An 18,548-nucleotide genomic window follows, 5' to 3' on the forward strand; every position below is an offset into this window, starting at 1 on the left:
ATGTTAGTGAATGGAAGCTTTAGCATTCATAAAGCTTATCTTAGAATGAAGGAGTCTCTCATAGAGTTTCTTGGAGAAGGGTGATAAAGGATAACAGAGTTTCCCCTAGAAGTGTCTTTATTCTTTGGCTAGCAGCACAACAAAGGTTGGGAACAACAGACAGGCTACTGAAATGGCCTATTCAATGCAACCCTGTTTGCAAACTTTGTGATGATAAAAACGAAATAATTGAGCATTTGTTCTTTGAATGTCAATAAACTAATAAAGTGTGGAGCCAGCTTCTTAGTGTTATTAATATTCACGAAAGAGGGCAAGGATTCAATATGGAATTGCAGGCAGCAGCTTGTAGAAAGGCTCATAACAAAACTCGAAGAGCAAGAGTTTATGTTATGCTATTCACTAAGGCAGTTTATATGATGTGGCACCAGAGAAATCAAAAGATCTTCTGTAACACACTGATGCAACCTGATAGAGTTTACAAAGAGATTCTATTTAGAGTGGCAGCTAGATGTAAAGAAGAGGATAGACATATGCTAGTTATTTGATGTTTTGTGTTTGTTTGCTTTCCCTTGTTGCTAAGTAATTGGGATTTCTAATTTTGACTCTCTACCAAGTTTTTTTTCGTTTTCAATAAGACCTTTGAATTGCCAAAAAATAAAGTTGTTGTAAAATATGAACAATATACTCAATAAATTACTTGCTTGATTTTGCAACTATTTGTACTTGCTAATTTGGTTATTTAATATTAATAATAGTGGTTTTTTTTTACTCTGCTAATATTTTATTTTTTAGCCCTAGTATTTATTACTTTATTAAATTATTTCTAGGTAAAATTTGCAAAAAGAATAAAAAAATTAAAAGAAAATAAACAGAAGAGAAGCCCATGACAACAACCTAAGACTAATTACAAAATGGAAAGAAAAACAAAGGAAACCGAATGCTTCCCATAACAACAACAGCGTAGCAATTGAAAGAAAAGGGAATAATAAGGACTCTTTCACTAGAGAAAAAATTAAAAAGGTTGCATTTTACGAAAAATGCAGCCCTTAAGTATGAAGGGTTGCGGTGATCCAGAAAATGCAGTCCCTTTTGATACAAAAGGTTGGAGTTTTTAGGCCATACGCAGCCCTTTATGTGAAGGGTTGCGGTTTCTCAAATAACCGCAGCCCTTTTGAAATGAAGGGCTGCGGGTTTTTTGACGCGCGTGGCCCTTCACTAATGTGAAGGGCTACAATTAGCCCAAAAACCGCAGTCTTGTAAGTAATAAAGAGCTGCGGTTTTTGGGCTAACAGTAGCCCTTTATGGGCTTTTGTTTACAATTTTTATTAGAATTCCGCGGGCCTTTAAACACAATTCTCACACCTAACCCTAAACACACTACAATCTCGCACCTCCTTCTCCCTCTTCTCTCTCACACCTCCTCCCTTCTCTTTCACCCTTCTCCCTTCTCTCTCACCCTTCTCCCTTCTCCCTTCTCCCTTCTCCCTTCTCCCTTCTCCCTTCTCCCTTCTCCCTTCTCCCTTTTCTCTCTCACGCCTGCTTGAAACAGCCTCTCAAAATCATCAAGTGAATTCGACAATGAATTCGACGATTCACGCCTAACCCTAAACAGATGTCTTGCTCGAGCTTTTCGAGCTCTTTACGCTACAAATCAACGAAATCATTAAAAATGTCGCCATTGCTAATTAATTTCTAGGGTTTTAGGGTTTGCACGTGACAATAAGAAGGAGAAGATTAGGAAGGGAGGAGAGAGAGTAGCGGTGAAGGATTCTAAGGTTTGCGTGTTTCAATTTGTCGCATTTGCTTGGTCTTTGATGGGTCAAAAGGGTTGCGGTTTTGGTCAAAATCGCAGCCATACGTACAAAGAAGGGCTGCATTTTAAGCCTAAACCGCAGCCCTTCACTTTAAGTGAAGGGCTGCTGGCCGAAAATGTAGCCCTTAGGATTGTTTTGACAGCAGCCCTTGCGTTTTTTTCCCCTAGTGTTTGCACGAGTAACATAGACCAGTGACGCACAATAGATACAAAAAGAGGCACGATAAAACCTCATAAGAGAGAAAGGACGCAGGAGATACTGGGATATAAAACCCTTTTGGACAAACACACCAGGAGGATAACAGCCACACTGAACAGACACACAACAGTCGTAGAAGAAGAAGAAAGACGAAAGTCTCGCAATTCATCTCGAATTAGAGTTTCTTTTATTCCCCTTTCTCTTATACTATCAATTATTAAATTCAGATTAGATTACAAAGCATAGTATTTTGTTTTTTTAGTATTAATAATTTGGGTTAATTTGTATTCGATGTTTAGCTAAATTTGTATGTTCTAGGACTAGATGTAGTCTTTTATTTTCTATTAATGATTTGAATTTGTTGTTTGGGTTTAATTATTATAAATGCAATTTGATAATCTCGGTTTGTTTTCATATTATTAATTAGTTTTATATGCACACGATGTGTGCGAAGATATATAGAAAATTAATTTTTTTTTTTAGGGAATGTAAAAAATTAAATTAATTATGAATTATATCTAATAAATTAGAGATATTTGAATTGTTGATGGTTTTCTTCCTGTAATGCCTTTTTTATTTTTTAAATTAATTAGGTAGTTTCTCTTTTAATTTTTACATTTTCTTTTTTTAATTAAAGTAAGTAGTTAGAATAGAGATGAAGTGAGGGTAAAATAGGATTTCTAATATTTTGGTATCCTACCCCTCTTCCCATATAGAATAGAGATTTGGCCAGTTGATTTTATGTTTAAGGTATTGAATTGTTAGCAGAAGTGAAAGTTTATATTAGTTCATGGGATTAATAAACGCTAAGTATAATTTTAGAAATAGTTATACACATGGAGTGGTCTTTTATATGAATTTCTTGTTCATAATGAGTTTATATTAATTGTTATGACCACGGAAGTAGGTGCAAGATTAGTATAAATACACGTTTTCTAGGTTGGAAGAGGAGATGATATATCATAGGAAGTTCGATCATTTACATATTATAGTTTTTAACCCAACAACTAGTTTAATTTCTTAAAAAGTACTTTCTCCCTAGTAAAACTGCTAAACTAAGAAGTGATATAACTAGTTTCATACAGAATGATGGAGACTTTTTATATGAGGCTTGGGAAAGGTTTAAACAATCACAACGTCAATGTCCTCACCATGGTGTCCATGATTGGTTGCTTGTGCAAATTTTTTCTAATCGTATGAATGAATCTATAATATAGATGTTGTTGCGGGATGTGCTATAATGGATAAAACTACTAAGGTAGCTAATAGATTACTTGAAGAAATGGCTTCTAATAATTACTACTGGTCTAATGATCGAAATAAACCAAGTAGAAGGAATGAACATGTTAAATGTAAAAGTGGACAACTTAGTAAATTTGTTTACTAAAATGAATAATGTCAATTTTGTGTCTTCTTTTACTATGATATGTAATATATGTGGGGGTGGCCATTTACCTATAGAATGTGCTAATATAGAACAAGCTCAATATGTTTCTCGTTTTAATAGGCCACCACTAAATGATCCTTACTCAATTACTTATAAACCGGGTTGGAGAAATCGCTCTAATTTCTCTTGGAGAGACCAAGGACACAAAAATGCCAACTTTAGTCCACCAAACCCTCTTGGTTCCATCAAAAACAATCTCAACAAAAAAGTATACCAACATCCGAGTTGGCTATTGAAAAGTTCGCTAATGCTACTTCTAGAACAATTGATATGTTCGAAACAAAAGTTAATCAGATAGCTATTTATAATAGAAATGTAGAAGTTTAACTTGGACAATTAGATAATGCCATTAATTGAGGGAAACAAGGATCTTTGCAGAGTAAAACAGATGTAAATCCTAAAGAGCAATCCAAAGCTGTAACTTTAAGAAGTGGTAAGCAACCCCTCATTTTTCGTGATGCTAATTTATGCTTAAGTAGGTAAGTTGAGCAACACATATTTGATGAAAAGTTATGACTCTAGAGACCAGATGACTAAATTGTTAGTAGATTTAGATGGTGGGACAGTGACATTAACTTTATGATCAGGTCATGAGACATCAAAATCCATTTTTAACATGTGTATGAATGCTTGATACTAAATGATACTCATTTGAAATCTGACCTTCAATTATCCCATCCAAAGTTACAAAGGAGATGGTATGAATGTTGATTCTGTCAGGAACTGATATAAATAAAATGATAGACTGTTATGGCTATTTGCTTGAGCATCTTAATTTTAACTTTATTGACAATATATGCAGAATTATGTGGATAATTTTTTGGAAACGAAAATGTAATATAGAAGGGGCATATTGTTAATTTTTCAGATTATATGAAAATGGTCCTGGGTAACCCAATAAGGAAGAGGAGAGTTTAGCCCATTTACAAGATAGGAGGTTCCATCCTAAAACCAATTGGTGATAGGAGGAGTAACTCCTCATCTTATAAAGTAGTTTATTCTCTCCTCTTTCTCCAATGTGGGACACTCACAACTGGACTTTCAATGGGTTTCAACACACCCCCTCACTTGTGAGTGTCCGTAGAAATTCAGAGCTAACTGGAAAGGTTAGAGCAATAATCCTCTTAGGGGTTGGACATCCTGTCGAGGTAAATCCTTATCCGGTAGCGATCAAATACCCACTTTTAGATGAGACCCGCAACCCGGGCTCTGATACCATGTTAATTTTTCATATTATATGAAAATGGGCCTGGGTAACCCAATAAGGAGGAGGAGAGTTTAGCCCATTTACAAGATAGGAGGTTCCATCCTAAAACCAATTAGTGATAGGAGGAGTAACTCCGCATCTTATAAAGTAGTTTATTCTCTCCTCTTTCTCCAATGTGGGACACTCACAAGTGGACTTTCAATGGGTTTCAACACATATAGTTTTCAGTTCTCATTTATGAACACCTCTTGATTGTAGCAATTAAAGATTTTTAAGGGTAGTTTTATATACAGCAAAAAAAAGGTTAAATATAGCAAACCTATTAAAAGACTAACCTACCCTTTTTAAAATTTAACCCACCTAAAACAAATTACCCACCCTCACCCTTACCCTCACCCTCACCCCACCCTCACCCTCACGCCAAGACCTCCACCACTCCTCCTCACCTGTGAATCTGCAGCAGCGTTCGCGAGACGAAAGTGGTGCCGCGCCGACCCACGCGACGACCCACCCTCCTCTTCGTGCGACGCGACGACCACGACGGTGGTCGTTTATTTCGTCGGGAACTGCTCATCAGCGGGAGCATCCACCACCTAAGGTTTGTTTTCTTGAAATAACCTTAAATTATTTTGTTCTTGTAGATTTGATTTGATTCTTCAATTGGGTGTTCTTTGATTGAGATTTTTGGTGGTTGTTTGTTTAAGAGAACTTATACTATTGAATTAGAGTATTTTTGCTGAATTACCTACTGAATTAGAGAATGTTTTATTATTTGTTTGCTGAATTAAATGGCACCATTTAGTTGCAATTTACATGGTATCAGAGCCCGGGTTGCGGCTCTGATTCAACTCCTACCCAACTCCAACTCTCCTCCCCCTTATTGGGTTACCCAGGCCCATTTTCATATAATCTGAAAAATTAACATGGTATCAGAGCCCGGGTTACGGGTCTCATCTAAAACTGGGTATTTGATCGCTACTGGATAAGGATTTACCTCGACAGGATCTCCAACCCCTAAGAGGATTATTGCTCTAACCTTTCCAGTTAGCTCTGAATTTCTAAGGACACTCACAAGTGAGGGGGTGTGTTGAAACCCATTGAAAGTCCACTTGTGAGTGTCCCACATTGGAGAAAGAGGAGAGAATAAACTACTTTATAAGATGAGGAGTTACTCCTCCTATCACCAATTGGTTTTAGGATGGAACCTCCTATCTTGTAAATGGGCTAAACTCTCCTCCTCCTTATTGGGTTACCCAGGACCATTTTCATATAATCTGAAAAATTAACAATATGCCCCTTCTATATTACATTTTCGTTTCCAAAAAAGATTTTCCACATAATTCTGCATATATTGTCAAGAAAGTTAAAATTAAGATGCTCAAGCAAATAGCCATAACAGTCTATCATTTTATCTATATCAGTTCATGACATAATCAACATTCATACCATCTCCTTTGCAACTTTGGATGGGAGAATTGAAGGTCAGATTTCAAATGGGTATCATTTAGTATCAAGCATTCATACACATGTTAGAAATGGATTTTGATGTCTCATGACCTGATCATAGAGTTAATTTCACTGTCCCACCATCTAAATCTACTAACAATTTAGTCATCTGGTCTCTAGAGTCGTAACTTTTCATCAAATATGTGTTGCTCAACTTACCTACTTAAGCATAAATTAGCATCACGAAAAATGAGGGGTTGCTTACCACTTCTTAAAGTTACAGCTTTGCATTGCTCTTTAGGATTTACATCTGTTTTACTCTGTAAAGATTCTTGATTCCCTCAATTAATGGCATTATCTAATTGTCCAATTTAAACTTCTACATTTCTATTATAAATAGATATCTGATTAACTTTTGTTTCTCACATATCAATTGTTCTAGAAGTAGCATTAGCGAACTTTTCAATAGCCAACTCGGATGTTGGTATACTTTTTTGTTGAGATTGTTTTTGATGGAACCAAGAGGGTTTGGTGGACTAAAGTTGGCATTTTTGTGTCCTTGGTCTCTCCAAGAGAAATTAGAGCGATTTCTCCAACCCGGTTTATAAGTAATTGAGTAAGGATCATTTAGCCCTAATTTTAAGAGCGTTTATTTAAAAGCTAATTATAATTATTAAGTTAATTATGTTTCGGAAATTCTTATTTTATTTGAGTTGTGGGATGTGATTTTTATGTCGTGTTTTATTGTAATTATTTATTTAATTATATAAGATTATTTCTATTATTATTATTTTATATTTTGGGTTTTGTGCAACTAGTTGAGTCGTATTTTGCCTAAAATAGAAACCCAAACCCAAATTACCTTTGTGGGTTATTTTTCAAAGTAACAAAACAAAGCTCTTTTCCTATTTGTTTTGTCGGTCATGAGGATAAAACCAAAACCCAAGGCCTTTGCTTCAGTTTTCCCGTGTCTCTCAAAAACTCCAAAACCCCAAAAATCTTTTCTCTCTCTCTTCCCGTGTGAAAACCCGAAACCCCAATTGAATCCCCAAACCCCTTCATCTCTCTCTCGTCCCCTGCTCTCTGCCTTGCCGGAGTTGTGCCTCTCCTTGCCGGCGTTCTTGAAACTCGTCGGAGTTGCGTTGTTCTCCAGTCGGTCTCACTTCTCTCGCTTCTTCTTCGTTGTTCGTGCTCTGTTCGTGGTTTTCCAGCGAGTGATTTGTTGCAGCGTTATTTCATGGACGAATGACCGCCGGAATTTTATCGTTGGCGTTGCGCTGCTGTTATTAAGCCTCGCCGGAGCTGCGCTAATATGCACCGGAGCTTCGAAACTCCCCCTTCATCCCTCTGTTCTTCGCTGCTCTTGTGAGCAGAGGTACTGAACCCTCGTCCTTTTGTTCTTGTAAAGATTCTTGGTAGATTATTGTTGCTGTGTTATATTGTTGTTGTTGTGGTTGGAGGTTGCTGTTGGCTATTGTTGTCCTATGTTACTATTGTAGTTACTCCTCTTGGTTGTGGTGGTGGTGTCTCACTTGGTGGGTCAATTGCTAGATTGAGTTGATACTAAGAATTATGATTAAAAGTATACAAAACGGCTTGTTAATTCCTTCCTTGTTAGAAAGTGTTATGGTGAATTGATTGTTGTGTTGGTTTCCGGCGAGGATGTGTGTTGTATGATTGTTACTAATGGTGGCTAACTTTAATTGGAGTAATCTTAGTTGTTGTTTTGCTGGATTATGAAAGGAATTATGACTCTGGGTGATTAACTTGGTTTAGTAAGATTTATTAGTTTAGTGTGATTAATCACTTCGTATTAATGTAAATCATTGAGCTATGGACTAATTAGTTTTAAGTGTGATAGATTGTAGTTATCTGGTCATTGAATTTGTATTAAAGATATCCAAAGTTTATAAATAAAGTAAGAACATTTATTTTATTGTTGTGAGGTAATTAGCAAGTGATTATATAAACTTACTAAATTAGAGTTATTTCCTATTCATTGGTTTCGACAAGAATAATATTAGCATTAAAATGAAGGACGTAATTAGAGTCGGTTCAAGTGAATTAAGTTGAGTTATGCCATCTGATTAGGTATTAGTGAGTACTTAGTAATGTTTATTAATGTGGTGGAGGTATATTGATTATTGATTAGAACTCTAAGTTGAATTGTTAATACTTCATGTTGGTTCAAGTGATGCTTGTTAGTATCTAAAGATACATGCATATCGAATAGATTAATGTAAGAATGAACTTAATTTCAAAGTTTTGCTTTTCAAATTTGTTGGAACTTATTATTTGTCGCAAAGGGTGGCTTATTGAGTTATGGAAAATCAAATATGTAGTGTAGAGTAAGAAGTACAATTATGAGTTCATAATTCTCGAAGGTCTATATTACAATGATATGTAAACTAAGTGGGTGATTTTGTGATGACGGCCCTAACTAAGAAAATGTCCTAAAATAGGTTGGGTATTATTACAAAGATGATAATTAGATGAAAGTCTACATTTAGTGTATTCATGAGTTAATTTAATTAGTTTTCTCATATTAAGTTAGAAAGAGATAACTAGTCCTTGTTAGTAATGCTAAGAGTACTTGAGTTAGTTTTATAAGTTATGATTAAATCAGTGAAGTTGGGGTTAACAAAGTATTTAGTTTTGATAACTATAAATGGAATAAGATATAAAGTCAGGCTACTTGACTAGTGATTCACTAAACTAAATTAATGCGTGTGTTTAACTACGTAAATCAATATGATTGTGGATTACTTTGAAAAGTCTCACTCGGATAATGGAATCGGGTTCCTAATTATAATGAGATAAAACTCGGTTCTATAGGATATAGCCATGGGTCGTAGTTGAGTTTGTTGTTAAATAGTTTCATTGGAATTCCACTAATGGTAAAGTATGAATCAGAACTGATTATATTTCATTAATCAATCTTTGATTAATGACCTGGATGTGTATGTAAGTTAACTCTCCTTAGTTAATTTCTAGGTAAGAGACCTATGCGAGTATTGTTGATATTTGAATCGTTATTATCATGATTGAGATGAGTCTACATAGATATTGATGAAGTGGAAAAGAATATGAATTATTTATATGCAAAAGTATGTGATGTGTGAAATCGGGTTAGTAACTCTCGCTAGTTAATTCTAGCTGAGAGACCTATTGTCACTATGGTTGGGTATTTTACGGAATATGATTGGTTACTTGTGTGGTAAGTATGTTTTGTAATTGTAATTGAGTTGAATTAAAATGCATAACTATATTGGCCTCGAAATACTTAAGCGATTATAACTATCTATGAAGAAGCCTTGTTGTTCAATGATTGTCAAGGATTACTATAACTATGAAATCGTTCTAAGAATGACGATTGAGTTATGAACAATAATCGAAAGGAATCTGAAAGGGGAAAGTAGCCTCGTCTGAGTCGACGGATGAGGTGACATGAACAGTGCCCTATGGACTGTGAACCTTAGGGGCCCCACAAGGAAACCTGCCCATTGCTCTGGGGGCGATAATCGGGCGATATATCAGGTAATGTGAAACCTGTGGATGGCTGATGAAATCAGCGGAAAAATGTACTCCGGACTAGTCGCGGTTATTGGCCAAAGTAAAGTGAATGGTTGGGTGACGACCCCTACTGTCGGAGTGTAAGCTTTGTCTCCTCCGCCGCTTCTCTTTCCCCTGGTTAAAGAATGTTATTCAGAGTATGAAAAGTTATATCGATATGGATTCCCAATAGGAATCGTATCGTGGTAAGTTGTTTCGATATCTGGATTCCCGATAAGGAATCATATCAGGTAAGTAGTTATGTTTATTCAGTATATGAATATGAATATCGATATTGGTTTCCTGAAGGAGCATATCATGGTAAGTGATACTAACGTTAGATTCCCGATAAGGAATCGTATCTTGTTATGTGGATTCCGATAAGGAATCGTATCGTATTGGATTCCGATAAGGAATCGTTATGATGAAAGTTGTTGTGTTATTTATTGCCTGATAAGGTTTGTGTGACATATAAGGAATGATTGATAGAGTATGAAAGCATAAGTTTGGATTCTGATAAGAAATCAATTAAAGGAAGTAAAGTATATTACTTATATCAAAGTTGGTAAACCCAGATTCCTTATAAGGGATCGTGATATGTTGAAAGGTTGACTAATTAGTTTCTATATAAGATATGTATCTGTTACAAGATTGTTTGAAGTCATGTTGTTGGGTTTGCTGTTATGTGAACGACGATGTAGTAGAAAAGGAACAATTAGATAAAGATGTATAAATATGTTGTCAATATGAGTTGATGTGATGCATATGACAATGTGATTATGTTGACTGTTGAGTCATTTTCAAGTAAAAGCCACCAGAGCATGTGTTACTCTTATTTACGGGTTTAGTACTCAGCTTTGCTGATGTGTGTATGTTTGTTTTGTCATTTTGTGGCCTGTCACTTGGTGGGTGGCAGTTTCTTAAATGTTTCAGGTTGAAGCCGTGAGTTAATCTTTTGCAAGTTGAAGCTGATACGAGACGGTGTATTATCTAGTTGTTACAAAGTGAGGCGCTAACTTGTAATAGTTGTTATAACTTTTGTTTTAATTCTTTGTATTTAAGAGTCGTTAGTGCTCCTGATTCTCTGCTGGTTGTTGCTCCGCGAAAGCGTTGAGATTGTTGAGCTTTGGGATTTGAAAATATTTTATTTATTAAAATTGTAACAGGTTCATATTATTTTTCGCTTTAGCGTTGTCCTATTTTCAAAGGAAATTCTGCCGGATTTTCTGTAGAAATTTATGGGAATAGAGTGTGAGAATCAGAGCATAGTTGCAATAGTTAATTAATTTGAATAGAGTTAGGAATTGAGTTCCATACTCTCCGATGTAGTTCGGTGAGTGTGATGGTAATAGTTCGGGTTATCTCGACCAAAGTCTCTTTCGCTGTGCTTAATCCTCTCTAAGTTGGTCGGGAGAATTTGGGCTGTTACAAGTGGTATCAGAGCTTGAGTAGTTTTTGGACACGCTGTGATCTCCATATCATAGTGTAAGGGTTGAAAATACGTCTAATGGATTGACTAAAGAATTCGGTATAAATGAATCAAGCCGTATGAGTGTTTGCGCTTATGCGTGTACTATATGGATGCATTTATATGCATAAGTATTACTTGAGTGTATATTTGCTATGTGTAAAATGTTATCTTGTTATGACTTGATTGTTTATGATATTATTTATTTCGAATGCGTATTTCGAGAAAACTTATATGATTTGATTAAGTGAATGAATTTCAAACGAGATCTCTGCAAATGAGATGGTTGAATTCCAATGCCAACAAGTTTGCCCCTTTTGCTCTTTGCTCCTTGATATTGCAAAGTCAAGTCGAAGTAGAGAATTTCTTTGCTCCTTGATTTCGCGAATCAAGTTGAAGTAGAGAACCAAAAGATGATGGTAGAATGGAGGCTGGACATTTAATATCTTTGAAGTTTGAGATTTTAGTTTTTCTGATAAAAAAAAAATTGTTTGCAAGTTTCGAGGACGAAACTTTTGATAAGGGTGGTAGTATGTAATAGCCCTAATTTTAAGAGCGTTTATTTAAAAGCTAATTATAATTATTAAGTTAATTATGTTTCGGAAATTCTTATTTTATTTGAGTTGTGGATGTGATTTTATGTCGTGTTTTATTGTAACTATTTATTTAATTATATAAGATTATTTCTATTATTAATTTTATATTTTGGGTTTTGTGCAACTAGTTGAGTCGTATTTTCCTAAAATAGAAACCCAAACCCAAATTACCTTTGTCGGTTATTTTTCAAAAAAAACAAAGCTCTTTTCCTATTTGTTTTGTCGGTCATGAGGATAAAACCAAAACCCAAGGCCTTTGCTTCAGTTTTCCCGTGTCTCTCAAAAACTCCAAAACCCCAAAAATCTTTTCTTTCTCTCTCTTCCCGTGTGAAAACCCGAAACCCCAATTGAATCCCCAAACCCCTTCATCTCTCTCTCGTCCCCTGCTCTCTGCCTTGCCGGAGTTGCGCCTCTCCTTGCCGGCGTTCTTGAAACTCGTCGGAGCCGCGCTGTTCTCCAGTCGGTCTCACTTCTCTCGCTTCTTCTTCGTTGTTCGTGCTCTGTTCGTGGTTTTCCAGCGAGTGATTTGTTGCAGCGTTATTTCATCGACGAATGACCGCCGGAATTTTGTCGTTGGCGTTGCGCTGCTGTTATTAAGCCTCGCCGGAGCTGCGCTGATATGCACCGGAGCTTCGAAACTCCCCCTTCATCCCTCTGTTCTTTGCTGCTCTTGTGAGCAGAGGTACTGAACCCTCGTCCTTTTGTTCTTGTAAAGATTCTTGGTAGATTATTGTTGCTGTGTTATATTGTTGTTGTTGTGGTTGGAGGTTGTTGTTGGCTATTGTTGTCCTATGTTACTATTGTAGTTACTCCTCTTGGTTGTGGTGGTGGTGTCTCACTTGGTGGGTCAATTGCTAGATTGAGTTGATAATAAGAATTATGATTAAAAGTATACAAAACGGCTTGTTAATTCCTTCCTTGTTATAAAGTGTTACGGTGAATTGATTGTTGTGTTGGTTTCCGGCGAGGATGTGTGTTGTATGATTGTTACTAATGGTGGCTAACTTTAATTGGAGTAATCTTAGTTGTTGTTTTGCTGGATTATGAAAGGAATTATGACTCTGGGTGATTAACTTGGTTTAGTAAGATTTTTAGTTTACGTGTGATTAATCACTTCGTATTAATGTAAATCATTGAGCTATGGACTAATTAGTTTTAAGTGTGATAGATTGTAGTTATCTGGTCATTGAATTTGTATTAAAGATATCCAAAGTTTATAAATAAAGTAGAACATTTATTGTTATTGTTGTGGAGGTAATTAGCAAGGTGATTATATAACTTACTAAATTAGAGTTATTTCCTATTCATTGGTTTCGACAAGAATAATATTAGCATTAAAATGAAGGACGTAATTAGAGTCGGTTCAAGTGAATTAAGTTGAGTTATGCTTCATCTGATTAGTATAGTGAGTACTTAGTAATGTTTATTAATGTGGTGGAGGTATATTGATTATTGATTAGAACTCTAAGTTGAATTGTTAATACTTCATGATGGTTCAAGTGATGCTTGTTAGTATCTAAAGATACATGAATATCGAATAGATTAATGTAAGAATGAACTTAATTTCAAAGTTTTGCTTTTCAAATTTGTTGGAACTTATTATTTGTCGCAAAGGGTGGCTTATTGAGTTATGGAAAATCAAATATGTAGTGTAGAGTAAGAAGTACAATTATGAGTTCATAGTTCTCGAAGGTCTATATTACAATGATATGTAAACTAAGTGGGTGATTTTGTGATGACGGCCTAACTAAGAAAATGTCCTAAAATAGGTTGGGTATTATTACAAGAAGATGAATAATTAGATGAAAGTCTACATTTGAGTGTATTCATGAGTTAATTTAATTAGTTTTCTCATATTAAGTTAGAAAGAGAATTAACTAGTCCTTGTTAGTAATGCTAAGAGTACTTGAGTTAGTTTTATAAGTTATGGATTAAATCAGTGAAGTTGGGGTTAATAAAGTATTTAGTTTGATAACTATAAATGGAATAAGATAATAAAGTCAGGCTACTTGACTAGTGATTCACTAAACTAAATTAATGCGTGTGTTTAACTACGTAAATCAATATGATTGTGGATTACTTTGAAGAAGTCTCACTCGGATAATGGAATGGGTTCCTAATTAGTAATGAGATAAACTCGTTCTATAGGATTATAGCCATGGGTCGTAGTTGAGTTTGTTGTTAAATATGTTCATTGGAATTCCACTAATGGTAAAGTATGAATCAGAACTGATTATTTTCATTAATCAATCTTTGATTAATGACCTGGAGTGTGATATGTAAGTTAACTCTCCTTAGTTAATTCTAGGTAAGAGACCTATTGCGAGTATTGTTGATATTTGATAATCGTTATTATCATGATTGAGATGAGTCTACATAGATATTGATGAAGTGGAAAAGAATATGAATTATTTATATGCAAAAGTATGTGATGTGTGGAATCGGGTTAGTAACTCTCGCTAGTTAATTCTAGCTGAGAGACCTATTGTCACTATGGTTGGGTATTTTACAGAATATGATTGGTTACTTGTGTGGTAAGTATGTTTTGTAATTGTAATTGAGTTGAATCAAAATGCATAACTATATTGGCCTCGAAATACTTAAGCGATTATAACTTCTAAGAAGAAGCCTTGCTTGTTCAATGATTGTCAAGGATTACTATAACTATGAATAGTTCTAAGAATGACGATTGAGTTATGAACATAATCGAAAGGAATCTGAAAGGGGAAAGTAGCCTCGTCTGAGTCGACGGATGAGGTGACATGAACAGTGCCCCATGGACTGTGAACCTTGGGGGCCCCCAGGAAACCTGCCCATTGCTCTGTGGGGCGATAATCGGGCGATATCAGGTAATGTGAAACCTGTGGATGGCTGATGAAATCAGCGGAAAAATGTACTCCGGACTAGTCGCGGTTATTGGCCAAAAGTAAAGGAATGGTTGGGTGACGACCCCACTGTCGGAGTGTAAGCTTTGTCTCCTCCGCCGCGTTCTCTTTCCCCCTGGTTAAAAGGAATGTTATCTCAGAGTATGAAAGTTATATCGATAATGGATTCCCGATAAGGAATCGTATCGTGGTAAGTTGTTTCGATATTGGATTCCCGATAAGGAATCATATCAGGTAAGTAGTGAATGTTTATTCAGTATATGAATATGAATATCGATATTGGTTTCCTGATAAGGAGGCACATGGTAAGTGTTACTAACGTTAGATTCCGATAAGGAATCGTATCTTGTTTGTGGATTCCGATGAGGAATCGTATCTCGTTATTGGATTCCCGGTAAGGAATCGTTATGATGAAAGTTGTTGTGTTATTTATTGCCTGATAAGGGTTGTGTAGGACAATATAAGAGAATGATTGATAGAGTATGAAAACATAAGTTTGGAGTTCTGATAAGAACTCAATTAAAGGAAGTAAAGTACATTACTTATATCAAAGTTGGTAAACCCAGATTCCTTATAAGGGATTGTGATATGTTGAAAGGTTGACTAATTAGTTTCTATATAAGATATGTATCTGCTACAAGATTGTTTGAAGTCACGTTGTTGGGTTTGCTGTTATGTGAAGACGATGTAGTAGAAAAGGAACAATTAGATAAAGATGTATAATATGTTGTCAACATGAGTTGATGTGATGCATGTTATGACAATGTGATTATGTTGACTGTGAGTCTTTTCAAGTAAAAGCCACCAAAGCATGTGTTACTCTTATTTACGGGTTTAGTACTCAGCTTTGCTGATGTGTGTATGTTGTTTTGTCATTTTGTGGTCTGTCACTTGGTGGGTGGCAGTATTTCTTAAATGTTTCAGGTTGAAGCCGTGAGTTATCTTTTGCAAGTTGAAGCTGATACGAGACGGTGTATTATGTAGTTGTTACCAAAGTGAGGGCGCTTAACTTGTAATAGTTGGTTATCAAACTTTTGTTTCAATTCTTTGTATTTAAGAGTCGTTAGTGCTCCTGATTCTCTGTTGGTTGTTGCTCCGCGAAAGCGTTGAGGATGATAAGCTCAGGAATTTGGAAATATTTTATTTATTGAAATTATAACAGGTTCATATTATTTTTCGCTTTAGCGTTGTCCTATTTTCAAAGGAAATTCTGCCGGATTTTCTGTAGAAATTTATGGGAATAGACTGTGAGAATCAGAGCATAGTTGCAATAGTTAATTAATTTGAATTGAGTTAGGAATTGAGTTCCATACTCTCCGATGTAGTTCGGTGAGTGTGATGGTAATAGTTCGGGTTATCTCGACCAAAGTCTCTTTCGCTGTGCTTAATCCTCTCTAAGCTGGTCGGGAGAATTCGGGCTGTTACACATACGCTCCCCCTATTCTCTCTCATGCGCCCCCCTCTTCTCTCTCATACGCTCCCCTCTCTTCTCTCTCTTCCCTTTTACACTCATGCTGTCAAATGCTACTGCATTTCGAGAAATTCCCTCCTTCATTCGTCTGCAAATGGTTTATTTGAGGATGTTTGAGAAATTCCCTCCTTCGTTCGTCTGCATTTCGAGAAATTGCAAGTACACCGTGAGTCCATGACAAACACCGGTTCGTCTGCACTTCAGCATCTCCTTCGTTCGTCTCCTCACAACAAAAACAACCACCGTCGCCATCAACCCCGATGAGTTGGTCTTCAGATCTATAATTTTAGGGTTTTTTTTTTGCATTTTTGGTCATTTTTGTTCATCTTTTTTCATTTTTGTTCTATTTTTCGTTCCTTTTTTTTCTATTTCCAGTCGTTCGTTTCAGCAATTTCAGATCTATAATTTTAGGGTTTTTTCTTCATTTTTTTCATTTTCGTTTATTTTTTGTTACATTTTTCGTTTCTGATTTTTTTTTTTGTAATTGTGATGTAATTTATTTCTGTTTTTCTTTTCGGGAGATTAATTTCTTTTTTTTTTGGTTTGTATTCAATTCTTGTTTGTAATTACTATGTAATTTTTTGTAATTCTTTTGTAGTTTTTTGGGATATTTTTCATTTTGGTGATTTTGTTGAATATTTTGCTGCAGTTATTACTTTTGGTTTTTTGTTGTATTGTTTCTGTTTTATTTTTGCGCAAATGGTGATGGCGGATAATGAATTGTGTTTGTATATGGTGTTTAATGTCAATTTTATGTTGTTGTTCGTAATATTTCTCTATATAAAAAATGCAAAAAAAAAAAAAAAAAAAATTATTTTTTTTTTGGGTCAAAAGGGTTGCGTTTTTTACTAAAAAGCGCAGCCCTTTGTTGTGAAGGGCTGCGCTTTACTAGCGCAGCCCTACTTGAAAAGTGAAGGGCTGCTATTGAAAGGGCTGCTGTCAAAAAGCGCAGCCCTACAGGCCATTTTTAGCGCAGCCTTTCTTCATTTTTCCACTAGTGATTAGCGAACTTTTCAATAGCCAACTCCGATGTTGGTATACTTTTTTGTTGAGATTGTTTTTGATGGAACCAAGAGGGTTTGGTGGACTAAAGTTGGCATTTTTGTGTCCTTGGTCTCTCCAAGAGAAATTAGAGCGATTTCTCCAACCCGGTTTATAAGTATTTGAGTAAGGATCATTTAGTGGTGGCCTATTAAAACGAGAAACATATTGAGCTTGTTCTATATTAGCACATTCTATAGGTAAATGGCCACCCCCACATATATTACATATCATAGTAAAAGAAGACACAAAATTGACATTATTCATTTTAGTAAACAAATTTACTAAGTTGTCCACTTTTATATTTAACATGTTTATTCCTTCTACTTGGTTTATTTCGATCATTAGACTAGTAGTAAATATTAGAAGCCATTTCTTCTAGTAATCTATTAGCTACCTTTGTAGTTTTACCCATTATAGCATATCCTGCAACAACATCTATATTATAGATTCATTCATAACATTATAAAAAAATTGCACAAGCAACCAATTTGGGACATGATGGTGAGGACATTGACGTTATGATTGTTTAAACCTTTCCCAAGCCTCATATAAAGAGTCTCCATCATTCTATATGAAACTAGTTATATCACTTCTTAGTTTAGCAGTTTTACTAGGGAGAAAGTACTTTTTAAGAAATTAAACTAGTTGTTGGGTTAAAATCTATAATATGTAAATGATCGAACTTCTTATGATATATTATCTCGTCTTCCAACCTGGAAAACGTGTATTTATACTAATCTTGCACCTACTTCCGTGGTCATAACAATTAATATAAACTCATTGCGAACAAGAAATTCATATAAAAGACCACTCCATGTGTATAACTATTTCTAAAATTATACTTAGCGTTTATTAATCCCATGAACTAATATAAACTTTCACTTCTGCTAACAATTCAATACCTTAAACATAAAATCAACTGGCCAAATTAATAATATGAAAACAAACCGAGATTATCAAATTGCATTTATAATAATTAAACCCAAACAACAAATTCAAATCATTAATAGAAAATAAAAGACCACATCTAGTCCTAGAACATACAAATTTAGCTAGACATCGAATACAAATTAACCCAAATTATTAATACTAAAAAAACAAAATACTATGCTTTGTAATCTAATCTCAATTTAATAATTGATAGTAGAAGAGAAAGGGGAATAGAAGAAACTCTAATTCGAGATGAATTGCGAGACTTTCGTCTCTCTTCTTCTTCTACGACTGTTGTCTGTCTGTTCAGTGTGGTTGTTATCCCCCTGTTGTGTTTGTCCAAAAGGGTTTTATATCCCAGTATCTCCTGCGTCCTTTCTCTCTTATGAGGTTTTATCGTGCCTCTTTTTGTATCTATTGTGCGTCACTGGTCTAATGTTACGGAATTCTGAAACTTGAAAGTTGGAGTTGGTATTCACGAGTACCAGGA

At 35.3% G+C, this 18,548-nt stretch overlaps 2 non-coding genes across 2 annotated transcripts; one reads left to right on the plus strand and one right to left on the minus strand.

Annotated features, from left to right (window-relative positions):
- Window positions 1-3,064: 3,064 nt before the first annotated feature.
- Window positions 3,065-3,171, minus strand: LOC125498130 (small nucleolar RNA R71). Its single transcript, XR_007274896.1, has one exon. It is a non-coding gene; the product is annotated as a small nucleolar RNA R71 (small nucleolar RNA).
- Window positions 3,172-17,621: 14,450 nt separating this feature from the next.
- LOC125498133 (small nucleolar RNA R71) lies at window positions 17,622-17,728 on the plus strand. Its single transcript, XR_007274899.1, has one exon. It is a non-coding gene; the product is annotated as a small nucleolar RNA R71 (small nucleolar RNA).
- The last annotated feature ends 820 nt before the right edge of the window (window positions 17,729-18,548 follow it).

Source organism: Beta vulgaris, chromosome 5, assembly GCF_026745355.1.
Source record: "Beta vulgaris subsp. vulgaris cultivar EL10 chromosome 5, EL10.2, whole genome shotgun sequence".
Classification (NCBI taxonomy): Eukaryota; Viridiplantae; Streptophyta; class Magnoliopsida; order Caryophyllales; family Amaranthaceae; genus Beta; species Beta vulgaris.